Genomic DNA, 24,211 nt, shown 5'->3' on the forward strand with positions numbered 1-24,211 from the left:
GGAAAGGCATGTGCCTAGCAGTGGGCAGATAAAGCCTGATGATGATGATGAATTCTTACATTCGTTCTTTGTTTATGTGGATTAAGTGACAATAAGAAAGCATAGATTAAATGAAAGGTACGAACAAATTTCTATTTAATTTGTCTTTTTTTTAGAGAATACATAAGAATATTATATATTGGGGACATAAATATCTTATCAGTTCCAATAATGATCTTAAAATTACGAACATTTTTTTAAACACAGTATGAAAACGTTTGATTCGTTTACATTGATATGTCTTTCAATATGTTACAGTACTTTATGATTTACTAACATATAATTAAGGTGGCTATTTGCTTAACCATACCGCAGAGAATACAGTATTAAAATACCATTAGTGCGCCGTCATATTTCACGTTTATGAATACAGCGCGGGGCTCGGGTTTAACATTCAATTTATGTATCGAAAGCGATTTAAAAATTCATATTTAACAATATGCAGCGTTAGAGGATTATTATCAACTAGCTGTCGCCCGCGACACCGTCCGCACGGAATTAAAAAAAAAACTTAATATTAGTAGCCTTTGTGTTCTTCCAGAATATGTTCTACATCTGTGCCAAATTTCATCAAGATTCGTGGAGCCGTTCCGGAGATACCTCCAAACAAACATCCTTCCATCTCAACTTTCGCATATAGTAGTAAGAATGACAGATATGCTAGAAAGAAGAATCTATTTGGACAATGAGAAATTTAGAAGAACTTAATATAAATAGGAAGGGTAAACGGGTAGACGTAGGCTTAGTAAAAGGTGTATTGCGTAAAAGGTAACATGACCAAGAAGATAGTAAGGACTGAGAAGACGGAAGATTGATATGGAGAACGAAAACTGGAGCATCGACCGTACCCACGTAGGGTCAATACACCAGTTTTCATATGGAGTAAGAACAGTGAGATGATATGATAGAAAATAATACTAAAGCTTGTAAAGTATCTGGCTAATTTATAGCTTCAACCATCAGAAGCTATAAAATATAATACTTGAAGTGAAACAATAAAATTGATTAATTTCAATATACAGCGTTTTTCTCATCCGTTTGTTTTGGAATAGAAAGGAAATATAAAACGTTTCCGAAGATATACGATGCTATAAATTAAACAGTAAACATGAAATTGAATGACGTAATAAAAACCTTCCAGTAGTTTCCAGAAGTTGTTTTCATAAACGTACCAAACAGAATATCTATCAATTTCGATAAAAAGATGTTTTGTTTTTTTTTTAAATCGTTTGAAACATTGGCATAAATTTTTCTTTAAATTTAAATCTTGATATTAAATTTCATTAATTACTACAAATTTATATATGTACTTCATATGTAGTGGCGACTTTAAAATAAGATTCCTATTTGGTACATTACTGATCTTAGAATTCAACTGAAGAGGTCGTTGAAGTGATTAATACCAATTGCTTGAAGCAGTGTGTATATAGGAGCCTAATTGTTACTTCTTATAATTTTTCAGTCGTATCGATTTAACTAAAAACATTCTCAAATTGAAAAGCAAACGACGCACTCAAACACGTTCGGGTTGAATTCACGGCGCAGCGACTTGAGAGACTTGGCGAGCTATGCTTAAATCCTCTCAAAGCAAGTACGAATTTATACTCTGCTGCAAAACATATTTTCACGAGAAAAAAAAAACAATATTTTCTTTTCTTTTATTAAAAATTTAATAATGATTTTTATTCATTATTTTAACCAAAGTACTGTCAGCTGCATAAATACATATCTACATTTGCAAAAATATTAGATGCTTGTTTAGGCCTTAGGTTTGAAAAATATGTATTCAATTATCCATAAAGATGTATAAGTGCATACATATAGCATAAAGATTCTTCCGACCACAAATTCATAGTATCAATGACTACGTGCATACATATTTTTGAAACCGAAGGCTTATACAAGTTTCTAATGTTTTATTAATGTATATTTGTGCAGCTGACTGTACATTAAAAAATAGTAAATAATTGAAAGTCTACTCTAATATTAAATAATATAAATCTAAATTGTATCTTAAACATGTTAAGAGATTAAATATTTCAATTAAGTTATACGGAGAAAAAACATCAATTTTTACTTGCATTTTGAGAGTACAAGTAAATCGAATTAAGCAATTAAAATGGTTCAGCGAATCTGAAAATGAAAACAATAGTCTTTTATTAATTTACGCTGACTGAAGGGGACTACTAAATGCTTATTTCCAATTCAATTGTATTACTCAAAATAATTAATACTAACTTTTGCCAGGGACTACGTCCGCACGGAATTAAAAAAAAAACTTAACAACTAGCCTATGTGTTCTTCCAGATTTTGTTCTACATCTGTGCCAAATTTCATCAAGATCCGTTGAGCCGTTCCGATATCTTCAAACAAAAATTCAACAAACATTCGCATTTATAATATTAGTATGATTTCATAAAGTTTTTCTATATTTTATCTGCATTGTGATAAATCCCATTCTTGTATGTAATGACTTGTAAAATCTTGGCATCAGTCAATTATTTCTAACTGCAATGTGAGCAAAAAAGTATATTTAAATGAAAAAAAAAAAACTGTAAATCTCAAAACTATATATTCACAATAGTAGCATAAGTAAATAAGTGTATTGGTCTTTCCTCTTACTAATATTATAAAATGAATGTTTAGATGTATGGATGGCTGTTTGTTAGAAGGTATCACCAGAACGGCTCCATGGATCTCGCTGAAATTTGGCTTAGATGTAGAACGTAGCCCGGAAAGACAAATAGGCTAATTTATTTTATTTTTTAATTCCGACAGCTAGTAAAATAATAACAATCCATCCATTTAATAAGTTCCTACTCGGAAATAAAAACTAAAAACTGTGAAAAGAGTGTAACCAAAACAGACTGCAATATTAGACATGGATAGGGTCGTTGCAGCCAAATAACGTCAGGCAAAATTGTGCTTTAAACGTGAGGCGACAAATAGCGATTGTAACACGCGATAGATGACCGCTCGCCGCGGGCGGGGGGCTCGGGTGGTGCGGGGGTCGTGGGGGACAGGCAGCTAATTGCGTCGCTACGCCTAACGCCTAACGCCGGCACGGCTCTGTCACATCGCATGAAAAGTGGATATGGCAACGGCTTAAAATGGAACAAGCGTTTTGCAACATGGTCCCTCGAGCCGGATGTATTGGTTTAATTTTTTTTGTAGTGCATAACTTCAATTTTGGTGGCGCGTTAGAAGTTTAATTGTTGGATAAAGTTAAAATTGAGTAGTTAAAATATTAGTTAAGGAAGGAAGATAAAAAATAAATGCAGTACATTTTAAAAAGCAGCTGGCGTGGCCACAGGTGGTGAGGTCTAAAAGCCCTTCAAAACTTGCGACTGTGTAACGACGTGCATAAGCTCTCTCCGAGGTCATCGCACTATGTTAAGACGCTAAGTGAAAAGTAAGCAACTTGCAGAATAACGCAATTTTTTTCTGTTTTTTACCAACTTTGACATCAATTGAGAGTATTGATATATTTAAAAATAAAATTGTGTTAAGCTCATATCTTACTAATCTTACTATCTTATCTTACTAATATTATTAAAGCGAATGTTTAGATGGATGGATGGATGGATGTATGGATGTTTGATTGAAGGTATCTCCAAACAATTTATCAGGGACTAGCTGTCGCTTTCGATTCCGTCCGCTCGGAGTTAAAAAAGCTTAAGTAATAGCCTATGTGTTCTTCCAAACTGTTCTACATCTATACCAAATTTTATCGAGATCCATGTAGCCGTTCTGGGGATACCTTGTAACAAACATCCATCTATCCATCCAAACATTCGCATTTATAATATTAGTAAGATTGTTAGCAGTATTAGTGACAGGAGTTCAAGAGTTCTTACTTTGGTAATGTAGGATTTTTAACTAATCCTTGGGCATTTGCATTTTAAGGCAAAATAACTTGCGGCACCTGTCCCGTGACGTCACATAAATCCTGTCGACCGTGTCCCTCCTCTTTCGTGTATGTTTTGACACAATGCTTGATAAATGTGTGACCAAAGGTCATACTGGTATTTTAAAGTAACTAGTTAGATTAAATTATTACTAGCGGTCGTTCGCGTCTTCAATGCAAAATTAAAATAAAATAACTTGGCTTTTTGGTAAAATAAAGTAGTAAATTATTTTCGGCATTTATCTTATTCTTTTTCTGTTTATGTTTTTGAAATTAATTTGTATTTTTGGAAATAAGAACAACTGTTAATTAAAATGCATTCTTTATTTTTTGAAGGTAAATTTATTTAAAAAATTAATAGATTTTTGATATCTCTATGAAAATGTTCTCTAGACCAAGTCACACATTTATAACAATTTCAATTTATAAGTTCGTTTATTAAGTAAATTTATATTCTAGAAGTTACATATTTCAGTACTACAGTGACCATTACAGAGTAACGTATGTAATATTTTACGTTAAATACGCAGTTAGCCTTTACGTTTTCAAATACCATTTCCCAACTGCAATTGTAACTTATAGCACTAAGTACATTTTTCAGTAATGTTTCAGTTGATATTTATTACAAAAAAAACTTTAATGATATCTTTTATACAACACTAGCTGTCACCCGTGACTACGTCCGCGCGGAATTAAATAAAACTAAATAAGTAGTCTCCTATGTGTTCCACACTATGTTCTACATCTGTGCCAAATTTCATCAAGATCGGTTGAGCTGTTAGGGAGATACCTTCTAACAAACATGCATCCATCCATCCATCTAAACATTCGCATTTATAATATTAGTTAGATAAAACTATATTTTGTGTTTATTCGTATAACTTAAGGTAATTAAAAAAAAAATAATGCAGGATGACTGTACAGGTTAAGGTCGGTCTTAATAATTGAACATATAAACATAGTTATATATCTACTCATAAATGAAGTGTTCCCGAACATTCTATCCAAAAAAAATTTTGATAGAAAAATGATTTACTTAATTAATTATTAATGAGAATATTGTAAGAAATACGGATGTACTTTTCTCTCATCATGTATTCGACACACTTCCCTGATGCAGCACAATATTGCCTCTTGAGAGTGAACCTAATAAATTTTTCCACGTCTAGAATCAAGTCGACATAAACAACTTGTGGAAAATGTTCAAGCGCACCAAGTCTATTTTAAATAATATTAAATTTGAGTGCTGTTTTGTTTATATTTTATACTATTGCTCGCCCCCGACTTCATCAGCGTAGAAAAAAATGCCTTTAATATATCCGCATGCATCAGCTTCAAAAAATTAAAAAAATGGTTTTTCGACTTACATTTTGTAATAAGTACAGAATTTTAATTTTTTTTTACCTTGTACCTTTTTACCTGTAAGTAGGACTAACTTAACTGTCAGATTCGACTGCAGAGATACTAGTATTGACACATCTGTAAATGAACTAGAAAATTCGCTAAACCATGACATACTCTCAGATTTCATTTATTTACTATGATAGAGTTGAGTTACAAATACATTTTTCTCTGCATAGGCGACGTCTTAGATCTTATCAAATAATGTATTTTCATACGGATGTTACTTACACAGCATAACTCGGCATATTATATAATTATATAAATAAAGCTAAAACGGTTTTTGCTTAAACAAATAAGATTGTATAGACGTTTTATTTTTGTTATCGTTGAAGTTTTATTTAATTGTGTTAAAAATATTGGCTAATTTCTACCTATTTATTTCGACTGACGAATTACTTGTATAAATCATCATTCCATTCAAATCTTGAAAAAAAAAAATAGATAACAATATGCTTCTCAACAAGTGTAACGGCCGAAACTCACGAGGCAAAAACTACCGTGAAGATCGCACGTGTATTGAGTTTTCATTTGAGTTGGCTTATTTCTTCTTTTTATAACAGAGTTATACTTAAAAGGATTCGATAAATAAGTAATAATTAAGTTTAATAAATAAGAAAGCAAAAGTGATTTTTTTCCTGAAAAGATTTCCATTCACTTCGTCCTCCACATGTTTTATTTAAAAGGTAAAAACGTAAGTTATGGTAGTCCCTGTTATCATTTCTTCGCGTCACGTTTTGACAAACCGAACATAGTACACTCACGGTGAAACATAGCACCCGCGAGAGTAACTCTGAATCTAATATTCTGTGACAACTCTTTGCCGAAAATATAGTGCGGCAAAATAGCAAGGTCACATTTTTGTGGTATGTTAAATTTGATGTATTTTGAGATGTAACGGTACGAATAGCTTATGACAGGAATTGCGACATTAATGTCTGTACTATTTATGTATGGATGAATCAAAAGACACTTATATACAGAGACACTTCGATGTATACCGTGTAATGTGTCTAGCCTTAGTCTATAGCATTAGCCTTATTCCACCGTAATACTTGAATTATAATTCCAACGAAATTCAAAAAGTGCTACTTCTTGCAAAGAAATGTAACGATTTAAATTCCCAGACCATCTTTTTCTACTAAACATAAAAATAAAAGAACAACAGGTGACTCGAACCGTCGTTTACATCTCCACAAAAAAAAACGTCCTCTGTAACATTGAAGGTGTTAAATACAATTGGGATAATTGATCGGCAACGGAGCGTAGTCCTGACCTCCTGACAGTTGCTAATGACACTCTCTAAACAAAACGGCCGGATGCCACTCCCCCTTATCCCCTTTCCCCACGCCCCTGCCCCCGCATGGGAAAATATTGTTTTCCCTTTGAGGAACTTCAATGGGTCGTGAAAATGAGAAAGTGATGTAATTAATGCCTATAATTTATTTTGCGTATTATGAATTAAAATAGAGATTATGATGATCTTACGGGGTAGGCAGAGATGAGAAAAATTACGAAAGATTGATGTAGTGTCACAAAGTGCTAAAGGTAAAATGATAACTTTCCGTAGAAATAATTTAAGTCCTCTTTCCCTTCCCAACCTTATAAGGATGGGGAAGTGGATATGATGGAAGAGGAAAAGCATAAGAAGGAGAAATATTTTCTTTGTGTTCGTCCGCTCCTCCGTCGATTAAAGGTAGACAACGCATCTGAAATTGTGGATGTCTATGAGCAGCGGTCGCTCCGCTATTTCGGCGAATTCTTGTGTGTATCAAGAAATAAAATTTGTGCACACATCGTACTAATATTATAAATGCGAATGTTTATATAGATGGATGGATGGATATTTGTTACAAGGTATCTCAAGAACGGCTGCATGGATCTTGATGTAGATGTAGAACATAGTCTGAAAGAACACATAGGCTACCAATTAAGTTTTTTTTTACTTCGGACTTACGGACTTACGTACGGACGCAGCTCTATATATATATATAGAAGTCTACTACTATCTATATATATAAAAGAAAGTTGTGTTAGTTACGCCATTTATAACTCAAGAACGGCTGAATCGATTTGACTGAAAATTGGTGGGTAGGTAGCTTAGGACCAGGAAAAGGACATAGGATAATCTTTACCCCATTTTCTATTTTTTTTTATTCCGCGCGGACGGAGTCGCGGGCGGCAGCTAGTGTGTCTATAAAATGGTCCGTCGATATGGTAGGAAGTTGTTTCTGGATCGTTACATTATTGTATCGTTAGATTTTATTTGCCCACAAGCTGAATGTGCGCTCAGGGAATATTTCTGCGCTATAACACATGAATAGGCTCAAGGATATTGTAAAACAATTTACATAACCCTATATGAATAAAAAAGCTGCTTAGAACTTTTTCAAAATAACTTCGGTTGTTTTGAGAAAAGAATAGTGGTACTTCAGCGTCCCCTGGTTTGCGATTTTGCGTTAATTGTTAATTAAATATTTAGACGAATACATTTAAATCAAATTTAAATTTAGTTGACAGTTATTTAATAAGCTCACAAGATTTTTGATAACACTGCCTGTACTTAACTTACTTAGATACTTAACTTAAAAATAAGTTATATTGACATAAAAGTGAATGTACTCAATTTTGATTAAAAGAAAAATAAATAAAAAGAATTCTAAAATGAAACGTTGCCGAAACTTCCTTTAAACATTTTTTCAGGAAACTGTAGTAGCGTTTCATTTCAGTGAAAAAAGATATACGAAAATAAAGCCTGTTCTATTCCGGTTTGATTCGCAATACATTGAAGATTTTTCGGTAGAAAGAAAAATGAAGCTTTGTGATGATTTTTCATTTTAATTAGTAAGACATAGAGTAGGGCAAGTTGTTTGTTTTTCATTGTAATTTTTAACATTGAGGTTTCGATACTTAAGTGGCTGACTAAGGAAGATGAGTGTTCTTTCGTCCATTTTGTGATTCGTACAGGAGAATGTTTTGGCAGAGTTGTTGCAATATAATGCTGCAAGTTTTAAAATATTTTAGCAGCAATGATGGTGAGAAAGCAAGAAAGTACATACTTGACAGATATTAACCGTACTATTATCGTTGGTTTCTGAGACCATAATCTCTGTTTAAAACATTTTGTTATCTCTGTTTTGTTAAAGATAATTGATGACGATAATTTTTTACAGGCTTTTCGGTCTATGAAACCAACGATTAGTCCGGAAATAAGCCTAATCTAATAGTGGATTTTCAACAAAACATATTGTATTTCTTATTTCATTTGGTCAAAACAGGGTAATATTTATTTATTTATAATGCTTTGTTAATCTTGGGAATACAACTACGTCACATAAAACTATTAAAATTAAATTTATTAATATGACTGTAGGATCAAAAAATTATTGTTAAATTTTAATGAATGTAAAAGTAAGTTAAACTAAATTAAATTAAGTTAAATTAAAATAAATGTAAGTAAAAAATAAATAAGTATAGAGAAAAGATGTATTATAGTAAAGAATCTAATAAATACTTTTAAGCTTTTTTTTAATTTCCATGTTTCCATATGTTTTTGTATATGTTTTAAGACAGTGGAAACACAAGGTTACTTCTATTTAAAGATCTTCTTATACAGAGAATATCGTGTTAACAAGATTGTTATTAATTCATTGTGTGGATGCGGTCGAAGTTAATTGTAAATAACGTTGCAGTGGAAAAGAAAAACACGATGCCGCTCCGACTGAATAATTGAAGTACTAAGAAAATTCTCAGCATTTTAATAATACCGCTTTTAATGCGGTGGGGAAAATGTAAACTGCAACATTTTTTGTAAGAATTTTTTTTTATGGTACATTTTGTTAAAATATCTTATGTTCCAGAGTTAAATGTAAGTTTCTCGTCACTCTTTTTTGTTCTAACCTCTAACCTAACTAAAGCTGTCTACATTTTATTTTAATTTCACGCCTTCTTTTAACACTTTACTTTAGAACGTGAATGTGGTACTGGCTTTGATAGTGTTTCAAAGCTTAGTCTGGAAGAACCCATAGGCTACTAATTAAGTTTTTTTTTATCTTTGCGCGTACGAAGTCGCGTGCGACATCTAATCTATCTATATATATAAAAGAAAGTGGTGTTAGTTACACTATTTATAACTCAAGAACGGCCGAATCGATTTGACTGAAAATTGGTGGGCAGGTAGCTTAGAACCAGGAAACGGACATAGGATAATTTTTATCCCGTATTCTATTTTTTCATTCCGCGCGGACAGAGTCGCGTGTAAAAGCTAGTTTATCTATACTTTCTAGGGCCTTCTAACAAACTATTTCCAATTTTAACGTTCTATAAATTCTTCAATGTTTACAAAAATAAAACCAAGATCCGTTCTATGTACTAATAGGTGAGGGCGATAAATAAAAATGATGCATTCGATGCCCGCAACCGTCATGACACACTGATATATGGTGTTTGCGTAGCGCACAAGGAAATTGAAATCAGAAATTTCGTAGAAAAAACAATTATTTACTTAGGATATTGCTTTTTACTTTTGTGATGGCAGGGATCTTGAAAAACATAGTGAACTCACGCCTTTTTATCTGAGGGGTAGACATATTTATTTTGTTCACGAAAAAACCTTTCTTTGTACATCTTACTAATATTACAAATGCGAATGTTTAGATGGATGGATGGATAGATAGATGGATGGATGTTTGTAAGAAGGTATCTCCAGAACGGCTCGACGGATATCGATGAAATTTGGCATAGATGTAGAACATAGTCTGGAGGAATACATAGGCTAGATGTTATTTTTTTTAATTCCGCGCGGACGGAGTCGCGGGCGGCAGCTAGTTGTTTTGATAAATTGCAATAAAAATACAGTAGTAAGAAGTATTAACAATACGATTAATTTAGGAGCAAAACAAATGAATCGGTAAATAACAACAAAAAAACATTTAAAAAACGAAAAACCAAGATTATTAAAATGTACACTAATTTTAATGACTTAATCAAAATGTTAATTACGCCGCGGCAAAGAAGCTTTCACTAATTAATTTGCTATCGCACCTCGACGACTTAACTACGAGTTACGATGATTAAAAATACTTTTTACTTGAACATGGAAATCGTAAAATAAACTCCAAAGTATTTATAAATTAACTTCAACATCCGGTGGTTTTCTCAGAGTTTTTTTGCTTGACATTAAAAGACCCTTAAATTAAAACAATAAAAGACGGACATAAAAGGAATCCAAAACCGATAATCATGAAGATAAAGTGATCCTTAAATTTATACCTAAAATAATTCACATTAAAATATCGAAACCTTTGCGAGTTTTTATCCTGTGCAATAAAAAAAATCACCACACTTGTTGATTTAAAACTTGATTTGTTTTTCTTCGATCTTCGAATTGTTTTAAACTATAAAAATAATATAAAGCGCAACATTTTAGGTGTCAAATTAACATACAAAATTAGTGTGACAACATAGACTGCCGTGGGTAATGGAATCACGCTCCTCCCAGTAGACTATTAAGCGTTGCTCACAGCGTATCTTCATTAAACGGATTTGTGAACATTATCACGGAATTGAAATTTGCTCAAGATTGCCTTAGATACATGTAAATACGTTAATCAAAGAATCCATATAAAAAGTTTATTGTTTAATTGAATATGAAAAATACTAAATGTTTCTATCGCTTTGGTATTTTTTAACAGTGGTAGACGTAAGCCACAACATCTGTTGTAATAATAGACCTCGCCGATTCAAGACGACCACACAGAAGACAAGCGTCAAGTGGAAGTAATTCCGTTTCTCTACTGATGAGTATGCGTGTCGGAGGCCTACTTTTAATCCATTTGCTATCCTTTACTTATAAATAAAGTGTGCAACGAAGAAGTGGTTTTGACCAATGAGGGCGTGTGGAACGGCAAAATATACTTTTTCAGTGCGTCTTCCATGGATTAAAGACAAATAACGCATCTACGATTACTGGTGTCCATTGGCAGCCGTCACTTCGCTATTAAGGCGGATTCAGTCCGTTTGCTCGTTTGCCAGATGAAAGTCAAAAGATAGAATAGTAAAGCTAAAGATAAAAATAATTGAAAGAAAGATATCAGTATAAGATTGACAAAAATGACTAAGTGGGAGAAGGAAATCTATATTTGAAGTGGGAATGTGATTTAATAGATTCATTACAACTTCTCGTTGTTTAAAAATATGAGTAGACTTCTTTTTTATTTTCGATTTTATGGAAATTAAATCCCATCGCTTACGCAAGTCCAAAGCTATAAATGTTTTATCAACTATCTGTCTGATCGTAATCAAGGCGCGTGTAATGTGCGGTAGACCGGCAATGTATCCAATACAATTGGGTAATTCAATGCACACACATGTCGGGCCAGTGAACGAAAACCGGCAATGTATGTGTGCGGTATCCATTTTGCGGTTTGTGGTGGTGACGTAAATATAAATAGTTCACTGATTGTTACGTCACTGTCAAATATGAATGGCGCCATGTTTTATTAGGTGCCAGTTTTATTTATTGTTTATATGACAATGTACAATATTAATTTTGGGATATTGAATGTACGTTTAAAACACTTTTTTATTTAATAAGTTACGTATTCATTATAAACGTCAATTATATATTTTACGGATCCATTATTAACAAAATCTTACTAATATTTTAAACTAGCTTTTACCCGCGACTCCGTCCGCGCGGAATAAAAAATAGAAAAGGGGGTAAAAATTATCCTATGTCCGTTTCCTGGTTCTAAGCTACCTGCCCACCAATTTTCAGTCAAATCGATTCAGCCGTTCTTGAGTTATAAATAGTGTAACTAACACGACTTTCTTTTATATATATAGATGTTAATGTTTGGATGGAAGGATAGATGAATGGATGGATGTTTTTGAAAGATATCTGCAGAACGGTTCAACGGATCTCGATGAAATTTGGCATGGATGTGGAACATATTATGGAAGAACACATAGGTCACTAATTAAGTTTTGTTTTATTCCAGGAGGATGGAGTCACTTGTGTAGCGTTATAAAAGCTAACAGAAAGGCCTATTGTTTCTTATTTTTCCTCGACTACTTCGAGGTTTGGGTCCTTCAGATTCTTCAGGAGGTCATTTAGGTTTATTGTTTTTTTTTTTAATTAATTACTTAATATCTCAGTGATAATATTCCAAATTTTTAGACTTAATATCTGTGCGTTGTATTAGTCTAGTGCGCGTGTGGTCGTTAGAGCGGCGATGTGGCTCGTTAATGTGAACATAAACGTTGTTCGCGCGAACATGAAAGTAAATTGACGACCCCTACGCCAGTACAATAGCCGCCAGGGCGTCTGTACGGTTTTAGTTTTCTGAGAATATGATTTTTTTAATTGGTAATATTCTACCCTTAAAGCGCATTAAAAGTAAGATATTAGTGTTATCAATAAACAGTTGTGAATAGAAAATGATAAGTAAACATCTCGAACAGAGAAGCAACAAAATATCTTGTAAATTCTCATAGAAGTAAAACTTTAGATGGGGTAATAGATGTCTTCAAGTAGTCCATGACGTCAGACAATCTTACTACTTTTATTGAAAGGCGCGTAAATCAAAATGCAATTTTAAAATTGTAAAATATTACTAAAATATTTACTAGTACTACACAAATATGACGTATATATGTTTAGGTATATAGTAAATAAACAGAGAAAGAAGAGGCGTTCAATCGACCGGAAGTTTCCGTTCAACTGACGTCGACTCACTTCCGCTCTAACAATGTGGAACGAACTAATGGAGGCTGGTAATGGTCGCAAGATCTTGTTATTATTACGTATTTCTAAATTAATATAATAAAGCGTAAACACAAAATTCTTTATAACTCAGGATCGTAGCAGTCACAGCATATTTTTGAATAATTTTTTTCGTAATAAAAAGCCCAATTGTGCAAGCCAATAGCAGCAAAGATGAATGGTTGCCATGGTAACGGTAATTATCAACCAATGGCATAGACAATGAATTTTGATATTTTTGAAAGTCTTTCGCAATTTAAACAATGAAACAAAGTTTTTCTTCGTAACAAAAATGAATGGATATTCAAGTGAATGAAGCCGTGCGGGTACAGTTAATTAAATCGTACCGAAAACCTATTAAAAATAAACGCGACCGTTTGATATTTAGTTAATTTAATATGTAAAATGTTTATATGTATGCTAAATGTGTTGCTAAATCAATAATCAGATTGTCATAGAACTTTTTAGGGTGTTCTAAGGATACCAGCCAGTTTTTCTGGTTGTAAACAAACTTTTTAGTCAATTCTTAACAGTCTCTGGAATCTAATATGTCTTTTTTTTAATTCTGGACTTTAATATATAAAACTTTTGCGAAATGTAGAAATAAATAACTTGAAATTTAAGTGTGAAAACTCCATCTAGAAGGTTCGTGGAAGCAGTAATAAATTTAATTGTTTACAGCGCGTTAAATATCCTCATTCAGTAGAGGAATTGTTCAAAGCAAGCTGTTACTGCGCTCGTTAATGTGCAACAAACAATTCGTTGTGAAATTCCAAGATGTAGTTTTGATGTTTGAATAGTTCTCCTTTTTTATGCAATTTGTATCTTAAAAGTTATAGTGTTTTTACTATTAATAAATGACAAATAACCGCACTGAGTGGAGACACACGCAACGTGAGGCGGCTAAATAGACAAGTCGCGACTATCAGAAGAAAGAAAGAATATGAGCGTAGGTGGCTCAAGGGTAACGTACTTGACTTGCAATCTGCAGGTCCTGGGTTCAAATCCCGCCATGTACCAATGTGTTTTTCCATTTAAATATGTACATTTATCCGACGTTCTTACGATGAAGGAAAACATCGTGATGCAACGTGCACATATCTAAGAAGAAATTCAATGATATGTGTGAAGTCAACCCGCACTTGGCCAGCGTGGTTGCCTATGGCCTAGTCACCCCTAACTTAGGGTAGGCTCCGAGCCTTTCAGTGGAAACGTATTAGCTGATGATGAACACAAATAGTAATGTTGATAATTATAAACAAATCTTTCTTTATAATAAAAGATAAAAGATAATTAAGTTTAAAATACGAATTCATATATCTTATTTTTAGCTCTAGAATTGAAAGTTTAATATATGTTGGATACAGTTTTGTTGAATTAATTGATGTTTGATGTTGCGGTCTCCGTTGAACCCTTTCTCTACGACTCTACATCAAATAACGGATTCCGAAGTTGATTTCTGTGTTTCACGTTCGATTACATTTCAAGTTGGAACATTTGCTAATATATTAATTACTAGCTGTCAACCGCGACTCCGTCCGCGCGGAATTTAAAAAAAAAACTTAATAAGTAGTACCCTATGTGTTCTTTCAGACAATGTTTTACATCTGTCCCAAATTTCATCAAGATCCGTTGAGCCGTTCTGGATATACCTTCAAACAAACATACATGCAAACATTCGCATCTATATATATAAAAGAAAGTCGTGTTAGTTACACTATTTATAACTCAATATCGGTCGAACTGATTTAGCTAAAAATTGATGGGGAGGTAGCTTAGAACTAGGAGACGGACATAGGAACTTTTTTGTCTTGTGTGCATTTTTTTTATTCCGCGCGAACGGAGTCGCGGGTAAAAGCTAGTTTATAATATTAGTAAGATAGCAAACGTACTGTATTCAAATTAAATGGTAATATGAATATTTGAGAATACTTCAAGGGTTTTATTTCTAGTGCTATGATGTACTACGAAAGGAGGTGTTATTTTGAGCAAAGTTGAATAAGTCGTTTTTACAAGACTGTTCTTCATTAAGTTACAAAACTTTTTATAGACAACTTCAAGCCTAAACAACTTAGCTATGCTGATTTTTATTTATTGAATTTACTCTTGATTGTTTCAATGAGAAAACCAGCTGTAGCGTTTTTTTTTTAACTAAATGCTGAGATCATATAATCTGTGATATCACGTATCATGGCACCAGAAGTGAAATAACGAGTGGCATTGTTAAGGGAGCTTAACACCGCATCAAACGTGTGGCACGTGACCGAGTATCATTGTAGCGGGATGCAACTTTATGTCCTATGGCACTCGTAATAAACATTATTTTAATATGACAATAGTTATAACTCATGAGTGCCATAAACTTGTATACTTCGTTGAAATTCTTTACTTATTTTTCAAAACAATGTATTGCAATATGCCATTTTTAAGGAAAGATATCAAAAGCGGATTTTTCTATTTACAAATATTGGAACGAAGTTCCTTATCGCGCGTTGTGAAAGGGGACTAGACGGAAAAAATTCTTACGAAAAGTTGTCACGACACTTTTTGCAATATCACCATGGCAACGACGTGACAACATATAACGAAAATTCATAGAAATAAAATGTACTTCTTGTGAAGACTTAAGTTTTTTATTCATAGAATAAACATTGGTTCCTTCACTAATTAATTGAAAGGAACTTCGTTCCATCCGGGTGTCCCTTGACACCTCTCAAGTTTTTTTTTGTCTTTATTTCTTCATAGACAATGAAAGGGATGAATATGTATATAGTCGTATGTAAAACTAACCAGCTTCTTTTTCTTTTAACAATCTTGTTTTTCTTAATTATGCACTATTAAAATATAACATTAATTCCAACTAGTTTGGTGTTTTTATTTTGGTTGGCGAAACAAAAGGTGTGAGTAAATTGTTAGAAATGAAAACCGCATAAAATGCACGTTTCGGCATCTTTAAAGCGCAAAGACGGGGTGAGCACACTCCGTCAAGCTACAAAAGCGCTTCACTTTGAATAGCTTGAAGCGCTGCAGCGCTGCAAATTCTCCTTGATGTGGTTACTTAGTCAAAATACTATGTAACCGTGCCTTGGGAATGGAAATGTAGAGCGTTGTAGTTCTGTAGAGTTATTTGTTGTATGTTTAGAGATCCGTGAAATATTTTATTAAACATGTAATTCCGTATTCAGCGCTTACTTTTATTTTTATTTAAAGGAGTACATAAGTAATTAACTTAACAATTTATATATATAAAAGAAAGTCGTGTTAGTTACACCATTTATAACTCAAGAACAGCTGAATCGATTTGACTGAAAATTAATGGGAAGGTAGCTTAGAACCAGGAAACGGACATAGGATAGTTTTTACCCCGTTTTCTATTTTTTATTCCGCGCGGACGGAGTAGCGGGTAAAAGCTAGTATTAATATGTATAATACTTAACTTAAAGTAGTGTTCACATTGAGCTATAAAAATTATTGACTAGAACACATTTTAAAACACCGAAAGTGTCAAAACGCATGCGAAAAGATGATAAATGTATTATCAGTCTTCATCATTTAAACACAGTGAAATATTTGATGAATATATGAAGAATAAGCTAATAAATTACACATAAATTATTACCAGTAATGTGTATGAGAGGAAATAACTCAGCGTCGAAACCGCACATCCGACCAAATGGCTGACTAAGTTCCTTCCTCGTACGAAAATTGAATATTACTGTATAATACAGTATGTTATAGTCTTTCTTTTGTGTTAATTATTGTAACAAACTTGCTTTACTTTGTGTGAAGTACGACCACAAATAATCTGTATTCTTTCCTACCAATAATCCTTTTTCCACAATAATTGTTAGTAAAAATAAATAATTGCATCAAATGTTTTACGTCAAAAAACATGCAGGCATTAAACACCTCTACCTTTTTGAACGTAATAATTATAAACAATATTATTATACTAAATTCAAAGTTTCGTAAGAAACTGTGGCAACAAATTGAATATGTGAGATAGCTTCTGAGAAAATTCTTTACTTAGGGGACGAGATCGGGGGCTCCGTTGAAAGATATTGGATGGAAAAACTTACCTGATACGTAATAACTATTGACAACAGCGCTCATACCGATATAGAAAACCTTACATTTTTCTACTCTAGTCATAAGCTTTGGAATATTTTTAACATCGTCAATGTACATTTTGTTTTTTTTTTAATGAAATGTGAAAAAAATAAAAATATAAAATATAAGATGTTATACGTAATTTTTAATATAATAATGAATCTTTAAAAACAACCGACTGAATGTGGCTCTAAGAGATGAACTAGCGCCATCTATTGTCTGCGTTTTAAAACAGACATTGTAAATTTTATTATTTAAACTAAATAAACTGTATTTATGTAACACTTTGATTTTAGAATATACTTGAAAACGACGGAAGAAAAAGTAATGGCGAGTGAGATTTGAAAAAAATGTTTTCATTATTTTTTAGAATTTCATCACGTTTACTACTTCGGGAAAGAAGCCAAATCGAATGACATCTCATACGACAAAATCGGCTTTAGGCCGTCAAAATAGGATTTACATACATACATACAAAATAAACTTATTTACGTGGGAGTAACATTACCCTCTTTCTCAGTCGGGTAAAAAGTAAAGCAACTCAATTACAAATAAACCTAAAAAATTAAATATACGTAAGCAATATTGTATTCCGGCAATCAATATGTAACTCGTATTTATAATTATAAAAGCCATAAAACTTTTAAGGTAACATCTGAGCTAACTTAGTAACGTGTACTCCAGACCTACGTTTGCGACACCTGGCTACAGTTTTGCCGCGTTAATTACGTAGTTTATCAACCCTTGCTGCAGACGAGAAGTGATTCGGCGACAAAGACAAATGACTTTCATTTACGGTTCATTTCGCTTCACTAATATATTTAGCAATTATGGTACAAAGGCAAAGATGTGTTGGGAATACACCGACACATATCTTTGAGGTATTCTATCAATGTATCCGATTGTTTAAACGTATTTGTTGAAGAGTCTTTATCTTAGATAATGACGAATAAATAAAAAAACAAGTACCAAGTTTTTTCAGCAATTTTCGTTACGTAAAATATTAAAAATGCATTCCCGTTGCCAAATTAAAGTTATAGGGATTACATATTTCCAATTTGAGCAGTTGTAGCACAAGTTACTTCTATTGATACGTACTCTCGTTAGTCGATAAAGATTCTTTTTAACTATATTTTCAGGTTTTCTTTTTTATTTAATTAATTTGCAAAAGAAACATTTTAAAGTTGCAGTTTAGCTTTCATGTAAACATATGTGAGCCTGTTCCATTTTAAGCCGTCGCAATATCCACTTTTCATGCGATGTGACAGAGCTGTGCCGGTGCTCTCACAGCGACGCAATTAGCCCCCTGTCCCCCACGACACCCGCACCCCCTGAGCCCCACGCCCGCGGCGAGTGGTCATCTATCGCGTGTTACTATCGCTATTTGTTACCACACGAATAGCAGGTAATACTAGGAGTTTAGGAACGCATGCTTTGGTAACGTGTGTCCTGAGAACCATGTACTCTCTTTAGATTCATTCATTGTTATACATATAACACGGAGTGTATCGACGCATACAGATGTATGGGGGCTGTAAATTACCAAATGCGCATTATCAGTACATCTAGTGCTGCTAGTTGTACAGTATCGTTTCTTTCACATGGATTTTCAAGGCATTAAACTTTACACATGTGACTTAAAAGAAACATCTTACATATGATACGTGGCTGTATCATTAAATACACCTGGTTAAGGTTCAGCATTAAGCTAATCAGTGTGACGGAGACGACGCGACTCTGGGATGATGAATGGGTCTCATTAAGATCAGAAGTGTCTATATGTTGGCTACATTGATAATATACATTTTTCGACATATTAGTCGCAGATATATTGATGACCTTGACCGTGGATTTCAAATTTCGAAACATACGAACAAAAACATTTGAATGTTGTTCCTTTTACTCTCTATCAAAGAAACTGAGACAAAACGTTTCGGTTTTAATGTTTACATACGAACTCTGGAAACAAATTATAATGAATTAAAACATGTTTTCTTTGGTTCTTTCTTTTTAAAACTTACCTCTTAGTAAAACCTAATGTAATAAATGTCCTATTATATTTTTATTAAATTATGCACGTAGTTCATATAACAAAGACTATAAACTGATCTCATTTTAGATTTATATGAAAACTTTAATATTTAAGGTTGAAAGAAAATACGTAAAGGATTGTTTTGTCTAAATTATTATTAGGTTGTATGTTTTACAAATCTTTAGTATTAGTAAATCATGACTACGTTCTATTTCTGTGCCAAATTTCATTCAAATCTGTACTTTGTGGCATAGCCGAGTAATAAATATCCAACTTTCGCATTTACAATATTAGTAAGATTAGTGAAGATGTAAATAAACGATGTTTACATTTTTACGGTAACATGTAAATATCGTAGCATTATATTTAGTACTTTGGAAATGAGTATTACAATATTAATTTCATCCAATTAAAATACTCCACGTCGATATCAAATGAAAACGAATTAGTACACTGCGGATCAATTTCATACCATTATTTATATTAAATTATAATTAATATGGTTTTTTTAAATAACGCCTAGATGTACAGAGAAATGAAAAAATCATTTCGAACTTTTATTAATTTGTAATTCTTTTATCATAATATCTATGTAATTTTTGCGTAATCGCGAATTTTGCGCGCTGCTTACCAAAGAGAATGAGTGTGATCATATGTTTTTATAAACTTGTTTCAGCAGTGGAAACGCATGGTTAGTATGATAAATAGAAAGTCACGTACAAGCGGCCAATTCGCACTAGCGATGTGCTTTAATGCTACTTCTGAAACACTCGAAACTCTCTCGATACACTACTAGCTCATTTGATGTGTCTTGTACTGAGATGTTTTTTTTATTATACTGTGAATTTTCAGGAAAATCAATTACTGTATGTCTGCATACCAATTCTATATATATAAAAGAAAGTCGTGTTAGTTACACTATTTATAACTCAAGAACAGCTGAATCGATTTGACTGAAAATTGGTGGGCAGGTAGCTTAGAACCAGGAAACGGACATAGGCTAATTTTTACCCCGTTTTCTATTTTTTTATTCCGCGCGGACGGAGTCGCGGGTAAAAGCTAGTTAAACATAAAACAATTTCAATAGTTACTAGCTGTCGCCCGCGACTGCCTCCGTGCAGATTTAAAAGTAAGTAAGCAGTTTTGGTTATACATATTATTTTACATATTCTTTTATAACCACGTCGACGTCATATTTATCACCGTCGGTCAAAGGGTTAAAAACGTTTAACTGAACAGTGACTAGCTTTATTTTTTTAGGTGATACAGTAAGAATTAACCAACGTAAAATTAAATTCTTTAAGTCGCTTAAGGAAAAGCGTTTTTTTTTTTCAATTTGTTAACTTCTTGTTTGTTAACTTTATCCACCTTTTCCTATAACTGCAAATAATTGCAAGGAATTGTAAGAAAAAAAATCACTATTTAAAATTACTCTAAGCTTTATACGAGTTACCATTTGTGCTACGTAATAGACTCCGCCCTTTTCGTGTTTAAATCTTAATCAGCTTGTTTGAACTCGATTTCAGTTAACTGTCATTGTTTATTTTTCAGATAGTATAATGTAGATTAGCCTACTATCCTGGTACCTTGTCAACTGTTTATCGAAGCGGAACTCGACTGGATTTTTTTTTATATTTTTTACATTGCCACGAAAATTTTGTTCTTTATTCAAAAGTTGGTGCCGGAGGCCTAATTTTAGTCCTCTTCCCCTTCACATTTACATAAAAAGAAATTTTAGGAACGGATGACAAGGGGAAGTGGATTGGGTGGAAGAGGGGACGCATAGGAAGGGGAAATGTCCTATTTCTGTGCGCCCCCTTCTCCTTTGATTAAAGGTAGACAACGCATCTGCATTTGCGGATGTCCATAGGCAACGGTCGCCTCGCTATTTCGGCGAATTCAGGTGACCGTTTGCTCGTTTGCCATTTTTTCAAATAAAAAAAGGTTGATTTATGGTTATCTTTTTATCAAATAATGTTTTATTTCTTTAAATTTTAAACGTGTTGTGTAAATATTGTAAATCTTTATTTATTTGTGTAGCAACGTAGAGTAGTGAAAATTTATTTGATACCGGGAACAGGACATAAGTAACGTCCGGACACATTTGCATATTATTACCAAGTACAAACCAAATGAGCATCTTATTAGCATATAAATACGAGCATGCATCGCGAAACTGACAAAACTGTTTGCTTTATTCAGCTGTGACTAGAAACATAAACATGAATTTTTAAACCAAAAAATGGACAATATATCTTTTCTTACTTTTAATAAAATGCGAATGTTTAGATGGATGGATGGATGTTTGTTTGAAGATATCTCCGGAACGGCTCAACGGATCTTGATGAAGTTTGGCACAGTTGTAGAACATAGTCTAAATGAACACATAAGGTACTTATTATGTTTATTTTTAATTCCACGCGGACGCAGTCGCGGGTGACTGTTAGTAAGAGAATAAATTTCAAAATGATATTGTCTTTGCGCTATTTTTACGCTCCTCTTTTATGAATTAATTTTAACGTTTTGTAGCGATTTTATATGCAAATTAAATGTAACATGCATTACCTTTTTCAATAGACATTTTTAACCGTTCGATACATAAATTGAATGTTAAACCCGAGCTGCGCGATGTATTCATAAACGTGAAATATGGCGGCGCACTAATGGCATTATAATACTGTACATTCTCTGCAGGGTTTGAAATCAAATTGCCAGCGTGATTATAATAAAAGAAATTGGAAAATATAAAAAAAAAACTATGTGCGAATTGACCCGTTTTTAATTAGCTTATAATTATGTTTCGTGAATTTTTGAACTAGGTTGGCAACTAAGTGATTGCGGATTTTTTATAAAAAATCAAAGACAATTTTTTCATGGAACTAAATAACTTTATTCTGTAATGTATTACCCATTTTCATCAATGACCTTTTGACATCTTTCAGGCAGCATCATAATCCCACGTTCATAAAACTTCTGGTTTTTATTAGCAAAAAACTGAATCAGGTACGATTTGACATCATCATCACTATTGAAATTTTTACCATTCAAGGAGTTTTGTAAAGATCGAAACAAAAAGTAATGAGATGGTGCAAGGTCGGGAGTATATGGTGGATGTGGCAAAACATCCCAACCAAGCTCCAATAATTTTTGCCGAGTGACCAAAGATGTGTGTGGCCTTGCAATGTCATGATGGAATACTACGCTTTTTCGATTTGCCAATTGGGGCCGCTTTTCTTTAACTGCATTGTTTAATTTCGTTAGTTGTTCAATGTAGAGGAACCCGTGTATCGAGTTTTTGAACATAGCCAAGTTGTTTTAAGTGATTTTCAATGCATGTGATACACGATGCTTCTCTGCAATCTCACGTGTTGTACTGTGACGATCCGAATCGATTATTGCTTTGATTAGGACGTCATCAACTTCAACTGGACGACCAGAACGAAATTTGGCAAGTCAATTTTGACACTGCCGTTCTTTTAATGCTTCGTCACCATAAACAGCACATAACTTTTTATGAGCTTGCAATTCGTTTTTCCCCTTGCGGAAATAAAAAAGCAAAATATGACGAAAACGTTCCTGTTGATTTTCCATTTTTCAAAGAAGACCAAGCGAAAACTACGCCACCGATCAAAAAACTTTTATTACTGATTGACAGCTGAATTGCCAACTATTAAATAACAAAATGTGTTTTACATTTGTACTACGTCTACAAACCTAAAAATTCAACTTAAGCCATGTATGAGTGAAATCCGCAATTACTTAGTTGCCAACCCAATATATTCATAATTGATTCCGAGAACTAGAGTAAGATAAGAACACAGAAATGACAAAGTAGATGATAAAAATTTTAATAATTTAAACACTAATATAGTGCTGTGATATAAATGATATATAAAAACGATTACTGTGAGTTTCTGAGACCAAAATCTCCATATAAAATAAAATAAAAAAAATGAAATAAAATAAAAATGTGTTTATTTCAAGTAACTCTTTACAATCTTTAAAGTAAAATATGTCATTTTCTTTGACAAAACAGAAATAACTACATTTTGAACGGTTATTTTGGTCTCAGAAACCCACGGTTAGTAGATTGAAATAGAATTCAGTTGAAAATAAAATCTTTCTACATTTTCTCTTTTCTAGTATTCCGATATTGTAAGTTAAGTAATACGTTGAGCTGACCGACTCTACAAAGTTTCATAAGAATCGCAGGTGCAACGAATAACTCATTTTTTCCATCTTTGATTACTGCAATTTGTCTTCAATAGAGCAATATATTGTAAAAATGAAATTCGAAACAAAGGAAATTTTAGAAATAACCTTTTCCGAGAAATTAAACTAAAGAAATTCTCTACATCGGTCAATATTGAATTTAAAAAAAATCTGGCATATTTTATAAAGGTATTAGTTATTTTTAACACTCATCGCTAACTATGTAGTAAATATTTCGAGGCTTACCATAAAAAACTTAGTCAAATATATTTGAGCTGAGACATACTTCAACCCCTTTTATACCGTGACTCTAGGCGCCCGGCTGTCATTTTTTACCAATCATAGTTACTGAAACATTACGCGTAAGCTTGCGCAATGCGATCTTTAACAATAAATAATGAAGTACTTGTACCGAATACATTGTGATGATACATATTTATGGTGAATCATATAACAAAGTTGACGTCCATAATCAAAGTCAGCAGCGGTCAAAAGGTTCAAACACGTGTTTAACTAAACAGTGTCTAACAGTATTTTTTGGTGTTATGCAATTTGTGTTTTTATTTTTTTTAATATTGTCAATGTTACAATTAAAAAAAAAATGTATTGAATAAATCTTTTTTCAAAAATATTACAGGCGGATGCTAGTTTAGAAGACTTTTAATTGTAGTGTAAACTTAATAAAGTAATCGAGGAGACTATGTTACCGTCGATTGCCACTGCCAAAAGAGCTGCGCAAAACCCT

This window comes from Papilio machaon, chromosome 22, assembly GCF_912999745.1.
Source record: "Papilio machaon chromosome 22, ilPapMach1.1, whole genome shotgun sequence".
NCBI classification, from domain to species: Eukaryota; Metazoa; Arthropoda; class Insecta; order Lepidoptera; family Papilionidae; genus Papilio; species Papilio machaon.